General features: G+C 38.6%; 1 protein-coding gene across 2 annotated transcripts in view; it reads left to right on the plus strand.

The window, feature by feature from the left end:
• The first annotated feature begins 1,174 nt into the window (after nt 1-1,174).
• The window catches only part of MICAL-like (protein), a 482,706-nt gene continuing 462,540 nt past the window's right edge, over nt 1,175-21,340 (plus strand). For both annotated transcript variants that reach the window (XM_081751175.1, XM_081751177.1), the window contains exon 1: nt 1,175-1,540. The gene's annotated coding sequence lies outside the window, so the exon portion shown is untranslated. The remainder of the gene's footprint in view (nt 1,541-21,340) is intronic.

Genomic DNA, 21,340 nt, shown 5'->3' on the forward strand with positions numbered 1-21,340 from the left:
TAGTAGTAGTAGTAGTATACCCTTCACTACTGGTAGTATACGACCGGGGTATGGAGGCCAGCACTGCCGTAGGTGTTGCTTTGTCCTTGGCTTTCCTTGGTCGTCTGCTACGAGATCTGTCCACCACTGTGCCTATCTCCTCAAATTTGAGTAATAACTGTAATGTGGCGTTTACACTTAGTCGATTTGCGTTCGATTCAGTTGAATTGACGTCACTTTCAACTTAATCGATCGTGTAAACGGGACTTCAACTTAATCGCTTGTTGATCGAAGGCGACTAATCGACTGGCAACTGAATTAAAAGACGTTCTATTTTCTGTGGTTAAAATAATTGAACACATACAATTATCTGATTCGGCCTAGTTGCTTCGATTTAGTGGCAAATGCAGCGAGTCGATTTAGTCGTGCGACTAAATCGACTAAGTGTAAACGCCCCATAACACTCACTGCAACATGTGACACAGTGTCATGTTGTGGATAAGGCTGTTTGAAATCGGCAGTCACTTCACGGGCACTCTTTCCGTCCCACAGTTTCCGTGTTTCCACTAGGCAACTTAGTCAACGTCAATGGTCAATCTGATTGAACCTCTTTCAACTCAGTTGCTAATCGATTAGTCTCCTTCGACCAACAGACGACTCAGAAGACGTTAGGGTTAGTTAAATTGAATCGACTAAATGATACACTTCTGTAGTTTGCGATATTCGATATCACATGTTTTTTTTTTTTTTTTTTATTTTGTGATATGACACTCGTAACGCTAAATTTTCGTTTTGCAATTCCGTAGACCTCATTCTCTATTGGTCTTTGCAAAAGTTGCTAAAAGTAATTATAACTGGTATGTTGAATAACGCAAACTAAAACGCAGTTTTGCATTGTGTTGATGGAAGCTGTTACGGGATTAGATCACTTGTGTATTAAATATTTGTACGCAAATTGCATTCCTTTTTATTTATATTTATTTATTTATTTTGTTTTGATCCGCAAATTTGCTGAGATCTGAGGTTTCAATGTGTATTATCCTTAGTAAGATTGCGAAGCACAACGCAGCTCAAAACATGCGAAAGTCAAATGTATCTGCTATGTCGATTATCGCTAACTAAAATGCAGATTGTGTTGCATTAATGCAAACCTTTAGGAAATTTGGGCGGCAGGAATGAATATACTTTCAATCTCACAGGCATTGACGTTAAAAAGCAGTCGACACTTATCACATGTGAGGGTGATTCGTGCGCGATTTTTTCGTATTCGTGTTTAATTGATTATTTTGGATTGTTTATTTCGGTTATTTGTAATGAAGTTAAATGGATTGTAGTTCTTTTATATACTTTCAGACGTGTTGGTTCTTTTAGACTGCTGATTTTAAAGTGTATTACTGCCATTTACTGGTTCTTTGACATTCGAGGGGCGTGTTTGATCGGGAGGCTGTAAACAAACTTAGTTTTGTGAATTAAATGTTTTGAACTAGTTTTCGAGAAGTGTTCTGTTACCGTATATTATTTGTATAGCTATTTGTGAATGCTTACATACGGACTGTTAGAGGTAAGTATTTGTACTACATGATATTTAAATTGTAGCAGCAAAGCAACTGTCGTATAAGTATATTAGTGCAAGGAGTGGAAAGGAAATGTGATTGTTGGTATGCGATAGTTTTGTACAGAATATTCATTCCGTAAATAGTGCGTTTTGTGTCCTACCTCTGTTTCCTAAAAGTTTCTTCGGACTTATTTACATGAGTCGAGTTTTCGAGACAGGATGCTGAGGTGGTGATGGATCTGTTCCACACGAGGCGATTTTTCAAGATAATCTGTTCATTCACTAACTTCAGGTAATTAAGGTGGTTCTGTTCGGTGACCTTTCGTAATCTTGATGTTGCATAAGGATATAATTCAAAGCTATTAAGGGTTGCCAGAAAACTTCATTTCACGTCACGTGAAGTTCTGCATCATATTAGCTGACCTTACCTAACGTAATGTACTATACTGTACTGTGTTTTACCCTGCTGGTAGGGCCTCCCGCCACTTAGATATCGATTGAGGACCGAACCTCTTCAAATTTGGGAAGAAATTCGGGCTTCTGTGCCACAGAGTAGGTTCAAAATGTTAGAGCTTGAAATCGTTAAAATTCAATTGTTTATCAGGAAATTTTACCTTACAAATTGTCTTTGAAGAAAGGAGTTGTATTACTCGATGCAGAATCAATTTAGGAGAGCCTTACCGTTTTGGGTATAAATACAGCGTTTGGACATATGCCATAAAACTATAGTGCAAAAAAGACAAACCATCCTGCGCTAGATGGGCCACTAAAAGCACGAATGCTATCTAACCGAGTCAGGGCAGGACGAAGGAGATGGGTCCGGACAGTTATGCGTCCGTAGGAAGCATGCGCGTCAGCTATGGTGAGTATACGCGTAAAAGAGGATGATACTAAAAAACTACCTACCGAGCGAAAACGTAGGTTTGTTCTTTTAGGCCTTTCCACATATTCTGATCGAATACACTTTATCCGCGTCGCTTCACAAAACGTAATAATTTATAATCTTTACCAACATACCTTGTTATGAAAGCAGGGTTGGCTGGTTTAAACCAGCTGTTTTTTCAAAAACAACTGGTTTAAATCTAAAAACGAAAAATGTTCCTAAAAGGGAAGTGTTCATAAAATCTTGATGAACGCACATTTGTGGGTTATCACGTTTCCTTCCCGTATATTATGGTATTATATTCAGACCTTAATTCCCTATTCATTACTCAAAGATTAAATACAAAAGCAACTTTTTTATATATATATATATAAGTTTATGAATGTTTCTTTTGTGTTTTTTTTTTACAGTTTATTATTACTGTTATGCAATTGCAATCGAAGAAAATTCTAACAATTGTTTCGTTTTAATAGTGTTTACTATTTATAAAATACATCGAAATGCCGTACTTTTTGGGAGGGGGGTTATACAAACCTCAGGAGAGGCATTTATTGAAATCAGAAGTATCTTTGGTATCTACTTATGTATAAATTGGTCAGAGCGAAAGTGGACTCAAATAATTCGTATCTATATTCACTTTTCTTACTGATATGCAAATTAAGTCGTCGTATTTCTTTAACTTGGACTAATAAAAGTCGTGGTGAACTAACTTGGACTAAATTAGTTCTTCTGTACTCTGCAGTGTTTTGAAATTGTCCATATGTAATTCGGTATAATGGTTTCGCTTCTGCAACAGTGTATCTTTTTGTCCTTCTGAAATGGCTCTTGATAATTATATTAACAAGTAGTAACGATCAGTACACCGTATTTTTATCAGGAGTCCTTCGTGAGTGAATGAGCAGACGTATCGCATTTATGCCCAATTAGTCTCGGTTTCGAGTTCAAATGGAGGACAATTTCTCTCGGAGTAAGCCGAAAAGCCGTTTGGATTCCGCTTTAAGCTTCTGTGACCCTTTCCAGCATAACCTGGTTGTTGCATAATAACACCAAAGCGAGACAAACCTATTTCTGTCCATATGTGATATAAATACATAGAGCAAATTATTTAAACCAAAAAAAACTGATTTAAACCCAAAAAAACCGGGTTTAAACCCAAAAAAACCTGCTTTGGTTTTTCAATAAAAACCATGGTTTTTGTCAACCCTGTATGAAAGTGAAAATAAAAGTATCACATGCAACTTCCATGTTTGAATACGAGGTACTACTTGCTGCATTATATCCTAATGTCTTATGTGAGCATGCGTGGAATGAAGTAGTACCAAGAATTTTTAACATTTACTGAAACGACATTAAACTCCTTTACTTTCTACGAATTACACGGAAAATCACCGATTCACCATTTTTTTCCTGTAGATTTTATGTATTTTCATATTTTTGGGCCTACTCTCCTCGACATTTAACCCGAAATTTGATCCTTTTTAGTACCATGAAAACAGATTGTATATGACATACATTCCCGTATAGGTTCGAATTCAATAATACACAGAAAGTGAAAAATGTCGAGTCCTGGTCTCCGACTTACTGTGCTGTTGCTTTATCCAATGCGCTATATAATCCATTTCTTGAACAGTGATGTATTCTATTGGTCTTGAGTTAGTGCTCAGCTACCCACACCATATGGACTGTACTAAAACTCTTGATATGAAATTTGTAGTTTATGTCCCACGATTTTATTCTGTAGGCTAAAGGAGATAAATAATTATGAAAGAATTTGTGGATTAGAATATGGAGGGGAACGGGAGAATCCCGAGAAAACCCACAGACATAATATCTGCCGTAAACTCTCAGCCTACAATCGAACCAAGACCAAGGTGACCAGGCGCCCCGTTTTAGCCGGGACAGTCCCTTATTTTCAACCGTTGTCCCGGTTTTACTGATTCTCAAACGGGATGCCTAAATGTCCCGTTTTTAAGCAAACATGACCCAGGTGTCCCGTAATTATTATTCAAAATATAAATGGTCAATGCTAATTCTACACTCTTCCGTACCAACACTCATTGGGAAGGTTCAGCCGTGAACTTCTGAATTTTCAAATGGGAATTGAGTGTTCGTAGTTCAAGTGAGAATTGAGTGGGAATTCTGAGTTTTCAAGTAGTTAAAAATATTTTTGGGTAGTACTTATGTTAGAAAATCGTAAATTGAAAACACTGCTGAGTCCCAAAATGCAATCTGGAACTCAAATATTAAGCACCTCCCCCCCCCCGCCGCCGATTCGCATGCATCCCGTTTTTGCAAGTAAAAATTCTGGTCACCTTGACCAAGACGCTCCCGCATGAGAGATGAGCGCTCTACCACGATAAGTTCCTCCTACAATTGCTGTTCTTCTTGCACAACCCAGTGCCTACCTTACAACATCTCTGACAGTTCAGTCTATACTAGAGATGCAAGGGCTCGGAAAAAAACCGGCTTTTTTGGAAAAAAACTCGGTTTTTTCTGCTTTGCTTTTTTGCTTGGGAAATTTTGGGCTTTTTTGAAAATTCTGCTTTAAATTGATAAAACAGATTTTGTATCGCTTCTCTATAACACAAAAAATCATTTAGTTAGTGGTTGATGCTGATAATAATATAAAACATCGAAAATAAACTATGAATTTCGAAAAAATATTTCAAACAATTTTTCTTCAACATATTTACATTATGAATTCCACAGGATTAACCAATGTATATAATAAGAATTTTTTAACCTCCTGTATACAAAAGTAAGCAGAGTTGGCAAGAACCATGGTTGTTTTTGAAAATGCCAAAAACCCGTTTTTTGGGGGATGTTTAAACCAGGCTTTTTTGACTTAGATTTTTTGCTTTATGTATTTATATTACATATTCACAGAAATAAGTTTGTTTCGCCTTGATGCTTTATGCAACAGCGGGGTTATGCCGGAAGAACTCCCATAAGCTTAAAGAAGTGCGGTCAGTAAATTTCTTAAGTTGAGAATCTCCCGCCCTAGCCATTGGGAAAATCCCGTCATTACTTGAAATGTAAGACAATAACGGGAAAATCCTGTTATTGCTTTGCATGTAAAATTTAAAGGTCAACGTACCATAATCAGTACGCTAAAACTGAGGTATTAAATTACAAATTTAGTACCGGTACGTAGATATCATTGAAAGTCCAATCCAAGCTAATGTTGGAAGCTACGTAGGCAATCGATATATTTTGCCAATTTCTATCAATATATTTAAGCAATATTGGCTTCTTTATAAAACAACACGCATTTAGGCATGCAGAAATATACAATTTGGTTTGTTTCGTATATTTAGGCTTAACATCCTTACGAAATACCGAGGTTATCAAGGAGAAGACTTTCGCTTAAACTGACATCCGAACCGCTACTTGGGTTACGAATGAAAGAAGGTTTGTGGTTCGACCGAGAATTGAACATGGGACACCTTGATTAAAAGGTGAAAGGGAAATGAAACTATTGCAGATGGTTTGATATCTGGAAACGTTACCATGAAGTTCACACGATTCGCATTTTTCATTCTTTTTATTTTTGTGGCTTACCCAATTACAGTTTACCCAATCCTCAAGTTTTCTGAATTTTTAACAAGAGGGATTCAACATATCATTAAGGAACTCCCCCCCCCCAAAAAAAAAAAAGACTACGGAATATATTTAAGTTAAGCTAAATACAACTGCACAACAAACATGACTGAGTGATTAGCTTTTGCGCTTCTATCGGGAAGTCCGGGATTCAACCAGCATTCGACCATTCTGACAAAGCTTTTCTTCATTCCATCTGTGAATGTAGAAATAGTGCGTGTACTGTGAGTTGGGCGACTTCCTTTTTTATTGTTTTTAAATCGTTATTATTACTAATTACCAGCAGTGACGGTTTTGGGAAGGTTAGGGGGGCGGTCTTTCGGACTGAAGCCCGTTCCCCAAAGTTACGGAATGTCTGCAACAAACGAAATATCTATTATTTATGCCTTTACTCATAAACTTTAAGCTCCCGTCAAATAAAAATTACGAATGTTTAAAAAAAACTAAACATTAGTAAGAAACCCTTCCCAAAATACTTTTCTGAATCCGCCACTGATTCTCAGTATAAAATGATTTTTAAAGTTGTATCCGGAAGATTATTGCTAAACATATAAACGAAACGAAATATTAGTTATGCCTGTACACATAAACTTCAAGCATTTCCCAAATAAAATTAGGACTTTTTAGAAAACGAAACAATCAGAAAAAACCCTCCTAAAGTACTTTTCTAAATCCGCTACTGATTATTTGTATAAATTGGTATTCAAGGTTGTGTCCGGAAAATTATTGCTAAATCACTTCACAGCTACAGTATAAAGAAATGTGGAAGTACGGTTTGACGGATATATTGAAAAACGTACGCTTTAACGGATAAATAGAAAAACGGGCAAGTTTAACTTTTGCGCTAGAAGCTAGAGTACTAAAAGCTCTTAGAAATGAAATACGGATGACAAACTAGAGAAGAAAAAAGATGTCGATAACTCAAAAGTTAAAAAGCCTCTAAAATTACCCTCAAATACTACATTCTTCATGTTAGCTTTAATTCGTAAAACATGTGCTCCATCCATCTTGATGGTGAATTTCAGAGCGAAATATCACATTCAGGTCATGTAATTCTTATCTAACTATAGAATATACTATAAGAAAGCTATTTAGATAGAAAAATCATGAAGTTGAAAAAAGCCAAAATTTCCAAAATTCTCGTTTTTTTTCCAAAAAAGCCGGCTTTTTATGTGAAAAAAACCATCGATTCAAAAAAGCCGGCTTTTTTGCATCTCTAGTCTATACTGTATGTGATGAAGCAGTTTTATATCACACCATTTACTCTGTGTATGCTCTTAGGACCAGTCAGTCACCCAAAGTGTTCGTGCATTTTTCCATTTTTTTTTTTTTTTTTTTTTTTTTTACATGATTGAAATAGCACATATAGAAGAATTGGTGTGATGTAAAAGCCGGTTATTTTTTTCCCTTTATTATACAGGGTGGCCCAAAAGTAGGTATGCACCCCTGCATTGATCAAGTATAACATTCTAACTTATAGATTTATTTGCTTCGGTTGTTCAGAGCTTAAGATATAAGTAAAAAGACATTAAGAACAAATAATAAAGAAACTAAGTCTACCTATAAGAAATGATATAAAAAGCAATGAGTTGATCAGTACGGGACTGGATACCTACTTTTGGGCCACCTTGTATACAATATCCATTCAACTATCAGAGGTGTTAGTCCTCTTCACTGGTGTAGTGGCTACGCGTGTGTCTTTAGTGCACGTGGTTCCGGGTTCGATTTTCGATGGAAGAGCACAAAAATTTAATTTCACAATCATTCACTTTCATTAATCATCCATCTCCTCTAGTCTAAAGGGCGTAACCATAGGACGTTAACTATATCTTTTTTTTTTTTTTTTGGTGGTCAGAGGTGTTCTGTAATGTAGTCCCTGGCACGATAAGAGTTGTAGCACAATCCATGTGGTCTGAATGATTGAGTATCGACTTGCAAGAGTACTGGAATGTTCAGGAGGTAGACTTCGTAGTGTAGTGCTTAACGCACGACAAGTTAACCCAGAGTCCCGGTTTTTATTTCCGGGCTAGTCGTTTTTTTTTTCTTTCTTTCTTTCTTTGTATATCGGTGCTTATTTCAGTTTCCGGGTTAACTTTATAATGTCCGCTCTAGCAGGTATACTCAGAAACAAGAAATTACACTCTGTTATTTTATAAGAATGGGTCCAAACTTCCTTAACCTTAAACTAACCCATTCCTATCCCTACCCTGCTTATCCCTATCTTATTCTACACTATTATGCCCTTTTAAAGCGGTCCTGCTTATCGATGCATTGCTGGAGCGTGTATTGAAAAGTTTACCCCAGTTTCCTTTATATTTGTCTCAGTATTGATACTGAAAAAAAAATGTTAAACGTCGCGTCAAATCCCCAATTTCCTTCCTCATTTAATCATCCGGTAGTAAGTTAGGAATCAATTCTCCTTTTCATCATGTTGTTATCGTTACACATTTACTTTCATTTAGGCTTATTTGTTAATTTTCGTCGTTTTCACTGTAAGTGTTCAAAATACCTAATTCTGCATTAATTTTTGCAAAAACAAGTTAGGCTATGGAGGACAACTAGAGAAAAACTGTGTAAAGTTAACATTCTTTTTCAGAGCATTTCTGTAGGCCTACGTTTTGCAAAAGACATATCCTCTTAGTGAGAAACAGCTAATCTAGTTAGTTCCTTAATCTATGCTTGTACCCATTCACATAACATTGCACTCATTTTGTAGGTAAATTAGGAAAACCAACTAGGAGCAAGGGCGCTCATGTTGTGGTTTCCGGGGGGGGGGCAAATATAAGCGAGGTTTCAAATATAGTTTCAAATTTTGCTATAGCTAATGTAAAAATTCTATTGGGCTTTCGATATTCACAAGTACGATTTCCTCTTAGGGGGGGACGAGCTCCCCACCTTGTCCCCCCTGGTGGGCGCCCTTGACTAGGAAGACTTTTGTAAACGTTAAATTGTATTTATAAATCACCGGGCTGGGTCTGAATTAATTTTCATTGCACGTTTGTTTATATAGAGGTTAGGTAACGTTAAAGTTGGAAATTTTAAACGTGATTTTAGCATGTGCTTACTTACACTAAATATTATCCTCGTTTCTATCATTTCTTACCCCTGACAATATCCGAGAACTTGGTTATTTGTCTCGTACAACCAGCCAATTACTGTCGTTTTCCTGGGTTACGTGTTGGGGAAATATTCTAGAAACTTTCATTGTTATCTGTAAAAGTCCTATTTTCGTCCACATATGCATTGTACAGCGGGGGACACTTCTAAATGGTACAGCCATATGGAGATTTACGGCTAAGGTGTACCATTTAGAAGTGTCCCCCGCTGTACATATGGATGTAATAGCTCCTCCGTCACTCTGACCAGTTTCACGTTAAAGTGTAATTTTAGTTCGTTTTCGGTAACGTTACCTGCATATATTTAACATCTTTCGATACCAAATGGCTAGTGGTCCACATCTTAATCTGTGTCCTAAATTTTGATCCAGTAATTTTCGGACAGCAATATATTCATAAGCTAATGCTACATTTATGTTCATGGCGGGCAGGAGAGTATGGGCCTTATGCAGAGTCGTTCTGACGCGGTGATTAGTGCCATACTGAAGAGTTCGTCCTGCAGTAGTCAGGCATTTAGTATGACGCTAATTATGCGTCAAAACGGCTCTGCATAAGTCCCTATGTATTTAACTTTAGCTTGGTTTTGTTCCGTATGATGTAGTTTCTGTTTGTCTTACATTGGTTTGTAGAACTACCACTTCTGTAAAAATAAATAAGTAAATTTAATGAGTATGTGATACGCTTAAGCTTTTATTATTATTATTATTATTATTATTATTATTATTATTATTATTATTATTATTATTATTATTATTATTATTAATGAATGAATAAATGAATTAAAAGTCAGTTTAGTCTTCAGCTATTTATTTACTGCTACTTGGAGTTTTTACTAACCATTTTTGTGTCTAACGGTGCTTACTATTATACCACTATAGCGATTGACCTATAGTAAAACGTAAAGTTATGTGCGTTTCGTTAGTTTGCGTAGCTAACAAAGAACACCATACAACTGGTGACTTATCTATACTAGGAGGTTAATAATTCTTAAATTTTTGAGGCCATTGAATCCTTTTCACTAAGGATTAAGGCTGTGACACTGCTGTATTCCAGAGCCCTAATCTTGGTTGAAAAGAATTCTATTCCAGTAGAAAGTCTGAAATCTAAGGATTTAGGATCGGGAATTCAGTGGTTTAGATTTTCATAAAAGGTGTTCATACATGATCATCGAGAGCGGCTGTAGGAATATGATATTTTCGTTAGTAGTGCATTATGCGAATAGATTGTTTATTTTGACTCTTGAGAAGCACAGTTTGAGGATGATATAAGGCTATATTTTGTTAGTTTCACTCAAAGTAGCTAAATCCAGTATCACTGCGATAATAAATATGCCAATGACCAGATGTATCATCAGTTACAATACTAAAAAGCTTAGAAAGTAATTTCCGATAATATAGCTATAAAGCCAGTGACCTAGGTAGCTAGCCATAAGTTACATACGACCGCAGATTTTATTGTGAGAATATCCGACCTATGTAACCATATTATCTTTTTAACCTATCAACATAAGAATTTTTTCCTGGAGGGAGCGAAGATTCTTTCTTATTTATCATATAACACTTTTGATAAGTTAATAGGCATGGCTTCCATATCGAGCCAGGCCCGTATTTAGATAAGTGCTATTCTGTGCTCGAGCACAGGGCGGTAAAATTTTGGAATTCTTTTTAAGATTCACAATAAAGTAATATTTAAAACTAGCAACCCGCAGAGTTGCGCACAAGCGCGAAAAAATATGTTAATGTGTTTAATTCGCTCTAATTACAGTAGTTACTAATTAGCTAGCTTATCTGATTACTTTTTAAAATGTCATCCTCTCCCAGCTCACTCCAAGGTGTGAGGATGAACTTGATCACCATGAAAACTGATATCGTTAAACTCAGTAGCCTCAAAAACTATGAATTCAACACTAATATCTGTCGTTTTCGATTACTTTTAAGATCTCTTCCCATCCCTGTGGAGTGGAGTATGACCTTGTGTGAGGTGCAGGTAGCCAGAGCTGAAACTACTGTTACCTAACAACACCAACACAAATAAAATAAAAATAATTGAAGTGGAGTGGCTGGGAATATTTAAATCAAAAGGGATATTTGCATAAAATGCAAATATCAAAACATCTAATAGGATTTCTTCCCTCTTGGAGATAAAGGTACTCTCCTTCTAGAGCCGCCACTCCCTTATGAAGTCGGTAGAGCAATTTTAATTTTTAGTATTTTGGAACAGCAGATCACAGGGTCTTCTGCTTAACAGCCATGGTCAATGACGTTACTATAGTGAGTCAGTTAAACAATTTCTAAAATAGGTTAAAAGAAAAAGAAAAAAAAATTCTATACTTTATAGTTTACAGGTAGCAGCCTGTACTTGAGCTCACTATCTCATGACTGTTATATGGTTCCTTGGGCAGTAATTTCTCTCTGAGGCCCCATTCAGAGAGCCGGTCCGACATACACAAACAAGGGAAAAATGCCTCCTTGTATCACTCTCCTGAAAACAAACATTTCATTAGTACAGGTACTCACCCTACAGCAAATTGAGTAGACATGAATTCTGGTAAGAGATGGTAGTTTTATTTTCATATGGACCAGGAATATAAGATGCAAGTTGTGAAGAAACCACACTCCAATACACTGATATTTTATAACCTTTCACGTAGTGCACTACCACACACACACTTTTAGATATATTGATATACTTTATATATTCATCACTACTTCATTTCTTTAAAAATAACAAAAGGAAGGTAGGATGAAACCTGATGTTAAAAAGGTCTGTCTGACCTTTTAAATAAAGAAAATATATATATATATATATATATATATATATATATATATATATATATATATATATATATATATATATATATATATAACTTCTTATCTCCTCATTTTGTGAGTTTATAGTCTCTAAACAGTTTAGAGAGGAGAGAAATATTTCATAGTAATTATCATATTTCAACTGAATATGTAAATAAAACACACAGATTGAAGTTAAAACCAAAAAAAAAACTTAATACGCTGATCCACTGTTCATGTTGTTGGTAGTTGTTGTCGCACAGTTCTAGTTAAATTTTGCAGAGTCCTTCTGCATTGTCATTCCACTGCAATGAGAAATGTTCCTTATAAGCTATGGTACACTGGATACTGACTTTCACGAGGGGACTTGTAGTATCTCTTCTAAACAAGCAAATTAAATGCTTGAAGCCTTGTTCACAATGTCCAAGGACAGGCACGGCTTAAGAGCGTTACCGGCCTATGTTTATCTCTCTACTTGAGATATTGTACGTTAAGTATTTCTCCCATACTGGAAGATGTAGGTTTTCCCATATTAAAAGTGGGTTGTTCAACACAAGTCAAAATGCGTGGTCTCTTTTGAGTGTCAGTAGCACTCAGAGAAATGAGCGAAGATTAACTGAATATAAATGTTGACTTTCCATTGTCACTTGTTGAATAATCACCACTGATTTTTATACACTACAGAAATGTGTATGGCTTCACACATTCTGTGAATTTATTAGAACTTGATATAGATAAATTGAGTTCTACACACTCGCGTAAACTGTTGTTCACAGGACCTCCGCGGGAACCGGAAAACTTGTTCACACGCTGTCCTGGGTTAAAAAAAAAAACTCTGTAAGTGAAGTCAGAGGACTTACTTACTACGAAAAGCTATATGTTGTCACGTCTAGAAACTAACTTGAACTAACCCTGTTCTCTCCCGAAAACAGGTATATCTAATCACAACAAACAAGGAAACGAGGAAACTCGCTTCCTCCAGTCTCTCTCACAAAAGTTTTGTCCCTTCGGGCTATTCTCACAGGTGGTCCTTACCGCAAACACTAGTTTGGTGGCTTCTCGAAGCAACATCAACCCCTAGCCTATGTGACAAGTGCTGCCCCATGTGACTTGCGGAGAATTTTAAACTTTCTGCTCCTAGCAGAAATCTTGAAGAGTTTATCAAAACAATTGGTTTCCTTCACTTATTTTACACATATGGAGATAGAAAAAATATGTTAACATACACAAAAATGAATAACAATACTTATACAATACATTGACATTATATATACACACTGTCATCTCTCCCAGAAGCCGAAGTAAGCTCAATTTCCAGTGGCTGTCCTTCAAAGCTGTCTGCAACTAATGCCACCATGTTTGCTTGGAGAGGGATGTAGGAAACATCTTTGTTTTAATTTACTTTTGAAAGTTACAAGATCCAAATGTCTTGTACGACTAGGGATTCACGCTAATAAATTAAATCAGAATTTTATGCGGTATTTCCAAGAACGTGTTGAGCATACTACGTAAATATTAATATTTTTCATAGAAAATAAGTCAAAACAGAGTATACCTTTTTAAACTGGTGTTGCATCTCGGGAAAACAAGCTAAAGGCTCGCTGGCTGACTTTACTGGTCTTTGGTGAAGAGGGGGGAGGAAGTGACGCTAGTGCTCGCTACATAGAAAATCACACCTATTGAAAACTAAAATCTCGCATGTAGAAGCGAAAAAGTTTATGACTTTTGAGACAATACAAACGGTGTGCTTCGACCCACTGTATCAACGTCAGTGTGGTTCCACTAAGGAAGTCTGTAGGCTACTTTCTGTGTATAAGGATTCTTATTTAGTTTCTATTCTGGTGATTTCTTCCATGGTGAGTTGTGAGGACCTCACATCTTGAATTCTCGGCGACAAAAAGTCGGGAAAGAAAAAAAAACTTCTCTCAGCGTTCGCTCTATCTTCCAGCGTTCTGAGATTCATGTATGATTCCCATAGAATCTGCGTATTTCCTTTTTAATTCATCCTTCATATATGATTTTAATATCATTTCTTCCATAATCCCCTGTAAGCTATACATTATACCAAGACTCAGTAATTAGATGCAACCCATAACTACACTATAACTGGCCTATAAATGAAATCAACACAAATGAAATAAATACCATATAATGCAATATTGTATTAATATTTACGTACTATGCTCGGTGTTTTACACTTCATTACCCATAATATCTAATTAATATGCACTTAAGATGCTAAATAAAGCAATTAATTATACCACAAAATCATTATATTTACATAACAATATGTAAATGTGCCCCTCATCTGCATTTCGATATGCAGATGATGGAGAAGGACATGGGCCTTCTACAGTATTTTCCCCCCTATGATTCTAGGTGCTGTACTTTCTAGTACAGGACGTAGATCATAAAGAGGGCACATTTCCGTTCCTGAAATTATAGGTTCACAAGACATCCAAAGTAAAAAAAAAAATCAAAGTTAAACACACAGTAAACATAATAAATGAAATACTAATACACAAATGCTAAATATCGAGAATTCAGTGTTCCCTAAGTTTACATAAACATAAATGACATAGGTTCCCATACATACACTAATACATTAATACACAAGTTCACTGAATATACACTAACACTAACACTATTTACACATGTTGTCAAATCCGGTAATTGATGCATAGATGTGTGACCTATTTCATCTCTATTGACCAGTACCACTGTGATCCTTTTCTTCTCTAGACGTGTAAGGCTTCAAGAGAAAAGCATTTCTCGTCATCTTGACTTCTTTTGTCGCTGGATCCCCTAGTGTGTACATATTACGACCAGTGGCGGCGACAATCTGCCATGGTCCCGAGTACAAGAGTAATAGCTTTTTCGACACACCTGCTAGAGCATCCGACTTGGGGAAAACTCTAGTTAGAACAAGGTCACCCACTTTGTACTCTACAGTACGGTGTGACTTGTCGAAGTTACGTTTTCGTGCAGCAGCATTCCTTTTGTGGTTCTTTCTTGCAATTTCAACATAGTACTGCACGTCATGGCGCCGATCCAATTCTGGGATTTCAAACAGCCTGGCTATGTCCCTAGACATAGACTGCCCAAAGTGACACTCAAAGGCTGACACGCCAGTGGTCAGGTGTTTGGCCGAATTTAAGCACTTCTCAATTTTATCCAGGTATTTGGGCCACAATCTTTGGTTATCATGGCACAATTTACGTAGTAAACGTACTGTTGCCTTGACGGCGACTTCTGCCATCTCACCCTGGGGATAATATGGCGTCGAAGTGATGTGCCTGATACCAAGATCTGCTAACTCAGTTTTCCAGCGGTTAGACTGGAAAGGTGACCCTCTGTCTGTTAAGACTAGTTCCACACTAGGGTTAACTTTTAGGTACTCCTTCAGTTTCCTTATGGCAGTGGTAGTGTTGGCTTTTCTACACGCGTACAAGCCAATGAGCTTTGAAAATGCGTCATAAAATACTAATATATAATGGACTCCCCCAATTCCCTTGGTTAGAGGCTCTAACCAGTCAGCGCAGACCAAATAGCCTGGCTTCTCAACCACGACGGGATTCAGTGGTCCCGGACGATAACATTGGGGAGGGTTGCTTTTCTGGCATAATTCGCAGGAAGCACAAAATCGCCTCACACTTGCCCTCATCTTCGGCCATACGAAAAATTCTGATAGAAGTGGGAGTAGTTTGCTGGCCGACATGTGCCCTCGATCTGAATGGTAATAATCGAGCAGTGGAACTACTAACACTTCTGGGATGCATATTCGGACTCCTTCCCGGTCACACTTGCATAAGCGCCCGTTCAAAACTTCAAAACGGTGACAAGCACCATTCACCTTTGGTGAGTCCGTCTTCTCTTCGACATCTTTCTTGATCTTGCCGTAGACAGGATCTGAAGACTGCATCTCCGGTAGTATGGCTATCATCTTCCTCAACTCACATGGGATTTCCGTCAGGATGGACATCAGCGACTCCTGGAGGATAGGCTTCCGCGCAACACTGAGGTCTTCTTCTGTGTGAGGAGGGTACCTAGAGTGATAATCACTCAGATTCTCATTGGACTTGACAAACTGAAATTCGAAATTGAAGTTGGAGAGCAACATTACCCACCGGGTGATGCGCTGGTTTGTAAGTCTACAATAGAGAATAAACTTAAGTGCAAGGTGGTCGCTGCGTATTATGAATTTAGTACCAACTAAGTACTGTTTAAACTTCACAACCCCATCTATTAGTCCATAAAATTCCTTCTCGGTTATAGAATAATTTCGCTGCGCTGCATTAAACACACGTGATGTAAATGCAATGACACGGATATCATCATTATCATCACGCTGGTACAACAGAGATGAACACGCTATGTCACACGCATCACACTCAAGAATTAGTTGTTTGTCAAGCAGGACGGTTTTCAGCACTACTTCCTCCTGGAAGATCTGCTTGATCTTGTCCATCGCTGCCTGATGCACTGGTTCCCACTTGAACCTCACATTCTTCTTTAGAAGTTGGAACAACGGATGGAGAACTTCTGAGTACTTCCTATTAAAACATCGATAGTACTGGCAGTAGCCAATGAAGGAACGCAGTTCCTTTACGTTCCGTGGTGTCCTAAAATCTAACACCGCCTTCACTTTCGCCGGATCTTTACCGATACCGGATTGCGAAAGATGGAAACCAAGTATGTTCAACGATTTTCTGGCAAAATTGCACTTTTTCAGCCTGAGAGTTAGGCCGCCCGCAGTGAGTAAACCCAACACTCTGTCGAGGTGTACTAAGTGATCATCGAAGCTCCTGTCGGCTAAAATTAAATCATCAACATAAGCGCCGCAGTACTCTCTAGCTTCAGATCCAATCAACATATCTAATGCTCTTACGCAAGAAGCAGGGCTCTGTTTTGTCCCAAACGGAAGTTTTTGAAAGACATACGATATGCCTTCATGTAGGAACCCTAGATATTTCTGGTCGCTCTCTTTCACTTTAATCTGCAAAAACATCTCGGTTGCATCGACACAGCTGAACCAAGAATTGTCGCATATGTCTTGGAGAACATATAGGGGTGGCATTGGTCTGTCGGAAAGATCACCTGAAATTTTGGCCAGAGCTCGACCATCTATACAGACCCGAATGCGTCCGTCACTCTTCGGTGTCACTACCAGAGGGTTAATATATGCTGTAGGCATCTTCTTGATCACACCCCAGGCTTCCCAACGCGAAATTTCATTCGATACTAAATTCCTGAATTTCTTTGGGTAAGGATACAATTTTGTCTTGATAGGACGTTCGTCCGTTACTCCAATCTCATGCTCGTAGTTAGCTATGCAACCTGGCTTGACATCAAAAAGCGCTTGGTGCTTGAGAAGAACAGCTTTCAAACTTTCTCTTTGGGAGGCTGAGAGATCTGAGTAGTTCGAGGCAAACTCCTCTATATCTGAATGGGAGGCACGTGTGTTCACTTTCATCCACTCTTCTGGTGGGAATACATGAACTGCCTTTTCTTGGGCACTTGGGAATCTACCATCGTCCAAGTTCTTGGGCACGACCGGCCTTTTCTCTGCAGGTCTTATGCTCATTCTGTGCGCTAACCCGTATGGCCTTCCGTCTTTCGTCTGACGGGGAAAAATTACACTCAAAAGTATCTACTTCCTCTATAAAACTATAAGGTTTCTCGCACTCTCCATTCAATTCTAAACAACGAACTACTAGATCCTCAGTCTCGCAATCTACTGATCTAAACTTCACTTCTACATCATGAGGATGTTTGAGATGTAGAAGGCCGGTGTCATAGTCTAACACGGCACGAGATTCTGTAAAGAAGTTGGAACCTAAAATCAAAGATCTGTTCAGACCTGAAATAATAATGCCAAGAGTATGAAATTCCTTCCCATGTATCTGAATGACTAACAGCGTTTGGCCTATGATCGTCGCTGATTTACTTCCAAAAGCAGACGTAACCCGTATATTCTTCGCACTCAAAAATGCGGGTGTGGGGTGGCTATTTGAGACAGTGTCCCAAATTTCTTTCGAGATAGCTGAGCAAGTAGCCCCTGTATCCAATAAAGAATTAACCTCTTTTCCAAACAAAAGTACTTTAATCTCTGGCAGTGAGATGACGTTATTGCTAGGTAGTTCCTCATTACTAGAATCAAATAAATTCTTAAAAATGCCATTTGCCTGTTCATATATAGCCCTATCTAAATCGATGTGTTCTCCATTCCTACTCAATAAAGTTAACTTATTTTCCAACATGCCTTCACTGAAATGCTTCTTTGCCTTAATTTCTAAACAAATTTTACAATTTTCTTCTACTTTTTCTTCTACATTTTCAAAAATTTGTTTTACTGCGGTTTCACATGAGTTTTCATCTAAATGTATATTTTCTACGTTCTCTTCTAAATGTCGCACATACTCGGAATTTAAATTTGACAACTCAGATGTACTCGTTTTCTCCATTTCCATCTTACCGTTGTTCCAAGCACATGCGGACAATCCTCATTCTCTGGGAGCAGAAGAAGAGGATTGGTTACTCCTGGTATTGTTTTGGTTTTGGCTGGTAGAAGGAGGCGCACGGTCATATCGTTCTAACCATTGAATTTCCTCGTCCTCATGACGGAAGGAATTTCCTTGTGGTCTATCCGTGTTGCGCATTCCACCCCTCCTACCGCGGGCTCCACGAACGTTGTTGTTGTTGTGGGTGGAGTGGGAGTTCCCCCCACGTGACCAGCCAGACGACCCACTTCCGCTGCTCTGGTTGCGAGGCGGGGAGCGCTGGTGGTTGTTTTGATTCGTGTTGGAATGTCTCTGTCTCAGGTAAGGATGCTGGTTCTCTCTCGTTCTATTTTTCTTTCGAACAGCGTGCTTACCGCTATGGCCAGAGGGGTTATTGTCTTCATTTTCTATGCTCACTTGGAGCATGTTGACCCCTTTCCTCTGGTTGTTTTGGTAAAACTGGTCGCGATTCGTCATCGATGACTGCAGTTCCTGTACCAGATTCAAAAGTTCTGCTATGGTCTTAGGGCGAGACGAGACTATTGCCCTAAATAGCCAATTCGGGAAGTGCCTCGGGAGTACCTTTAATAAAGTCTCATCTGACATTCTTGGCTCCAATATACTATTTTTGTGTAACAAATCCAGCAGATATTCTGCGGGGGATTTGTGTACACGATTGTCGAAGTGGGAGGTGAGAATACTTGCCCTCAAGTTAGCCAACCGCTCTTCGCTAAGATAGCATTGCCTAAAATTGTGTACAAAATCTTCATATGTGTGGATTTTGCTACGGTTGACCTGGTACCACTGATAACAAGTGTTTCTGACCGCTCTAGGTATGAAACTTAGTCTCATCGCGTCCGGTACTCCAGTGACCTCGAAATACCGGTCGAGATCTTGGAGGAAATTATAAGTCTCGGTTTCTGATTCGTTTCCGGTATACACAGGTAAAGTGACGTCCCTGTGTATGAGACCAAATGCGGTTGCGAGATGCTGTCTCGTCTCATGATTACATGAGCGAGACGTCGACGGGACAGGTTCTGTCTCGTGGGAAGTAGCGAGGTTCTCAGGTTGAGAACCGGGCAGATCGCGACTCGAGGCGTTGTTTGGTGACGTAGGACGTTCTTGTGCACTGGAGACAGAGATGCTTGCGAGTCTCCCCTCAATCACCTCACTCGTCTCCTTTTGTATGGAGTTCTTCCACTCCTCCATCTTCTTTTCAAGTTGTGTGCACACCTCTTGCACGGTATCTTGCATCTGTTAATTGCTACCGTTGCATTCAGATCTGATCTCCTCGAGTGGCGTGTCCTGCTCTAGTTCCCCCCTGATCCTGGCTAGTTGGGAAGCAAAACTCACTTCCACTCGCCTGACCTGATTATTCAGTTGGAGTGTGGTCTGTTCGACACGAGACGAGACCTGTTTTACACTTTCAGAAAGCTCTGAATAATTTTCCTCTAATCTCCTGGTGGTTTCAGTGACACGTGAATTGAGATCTTCCCGAGCGCCTTCAATCTCCCCCCTCAGCTCTACTGTGGTGATCTCTAGTCGCTCTGTCAATTCCCGTTCACTCTGCTCAAGTCTTGACGTCATGGAATCTAACCGAACTTCAAGACGAGCATTGACCGACTCTATGGCCTGTTCAAGTCTTTCACTATTCTGTCTAGTTGCATTATGAACTTGTTCAATACTTCTATCTAATTTCTCTAAAGTCTTTGAATTCTCTTCTAATTTGCTTTCTATTTTTCTTTCTAACTGATTCGCATTTTCCTTAAGTTGTTTCCTCGTACTTTCTTCAAGTTTTTTAACAAGTTCACCTAAAATGGCAGCTACATTTATGGTACTCATGTTTTCCAAAGAGCTACCTACATTAACGGCTGGGCTAACACTTCGTTCTGTAGTTTCCGTGGTTACCTCCCTTTCCTCCCTTACGGGCACTTCCGGTTCCCTACCGGGGACTGGCGGAACCGTATCCACCGCATCAGCGTCTCCCACAACGCTGACCGGGCGCTCGCTAGCGCTCTGCGCTTCAACAATACTATTCTCTTCTGAGAGCTCACCAGCTCTCTGAGCGAACTCTTCAAATACACACTCCGTGTCCATTCTTTCTAATCTTCGAGCCTGTGCTCGCGTTAAAACCATTTACAATTTAAAACGGAATTACAAGGTTTCTTCCCCCCAAAGTTAAAAAAAAACTGAATTCTCTAAACACAGTGATGGTAATCAATAATATTCAAACACAAATAAATTTCAAAACACAAGACATCTTCGTTCTTGGAAATTTTACGGGAAAAGAAACAAAACATATACCGAAATTTTAATACAAACTGTATGTCGACCAGTGAGTATATAAAGTATACTCCATGCCCTTAACGCTGACGGCGCCAAGTTTTTGGCGCAAAAGCGTGAAGTATCGTGCCCCATGCTGGGCGCCAAGTTCTTGTGAGGTGCAGGTAGCCAGAGCTGAAACTACTGTTACCTAACAACACCAACACAAATAAAATAAAAATAATTGAAGTGGAGTGGCTGGGAATATTTAAATCAAAAGGGATATTTGCATAAAATGCAAATATCAAAACATCTAATAGGATTTCTTCCCTCTTGGAAATAAAGGTACTCTCCTTCTAGAGCCGCCACTCCCTTATGAAGTCGGTAGAGCAATTTTAATTTTTAGTATTTTGGAACAGCAGATCACAGGGTCTTCTGCTTAACAGCCATGGTCAATGACGTTACTATAGTGACTCAGTTAAACAATTTCTAAAATAGGTTAAAAGAAAAAGAAAAAAAATTCTATACTTTATAGTTTACAGGTAGCAGCCTGTACTTGAGCTCACTATCTCATGACTGTTATATGGTTCCTTGGGCAGTAATTTCTCTCTGAGGCCCCATTCAGAGAGCCGGTCCGACATACACAAACAAGGGAA

This window comes from Thermobia domestica, chromosome 3 (genome assembly GCF_964235325.1).
Source record: "Thermobia domestica chromosome 3, izTheDome1.hap1.1, whole genome shotgun sequence".
NCBI classification, from domain to species: Eukaryota; Metazoa; Arthropoda; class Insecta; order Zygentoma; family Lepismatidae; genus Thermobia; species Thermobia domestica.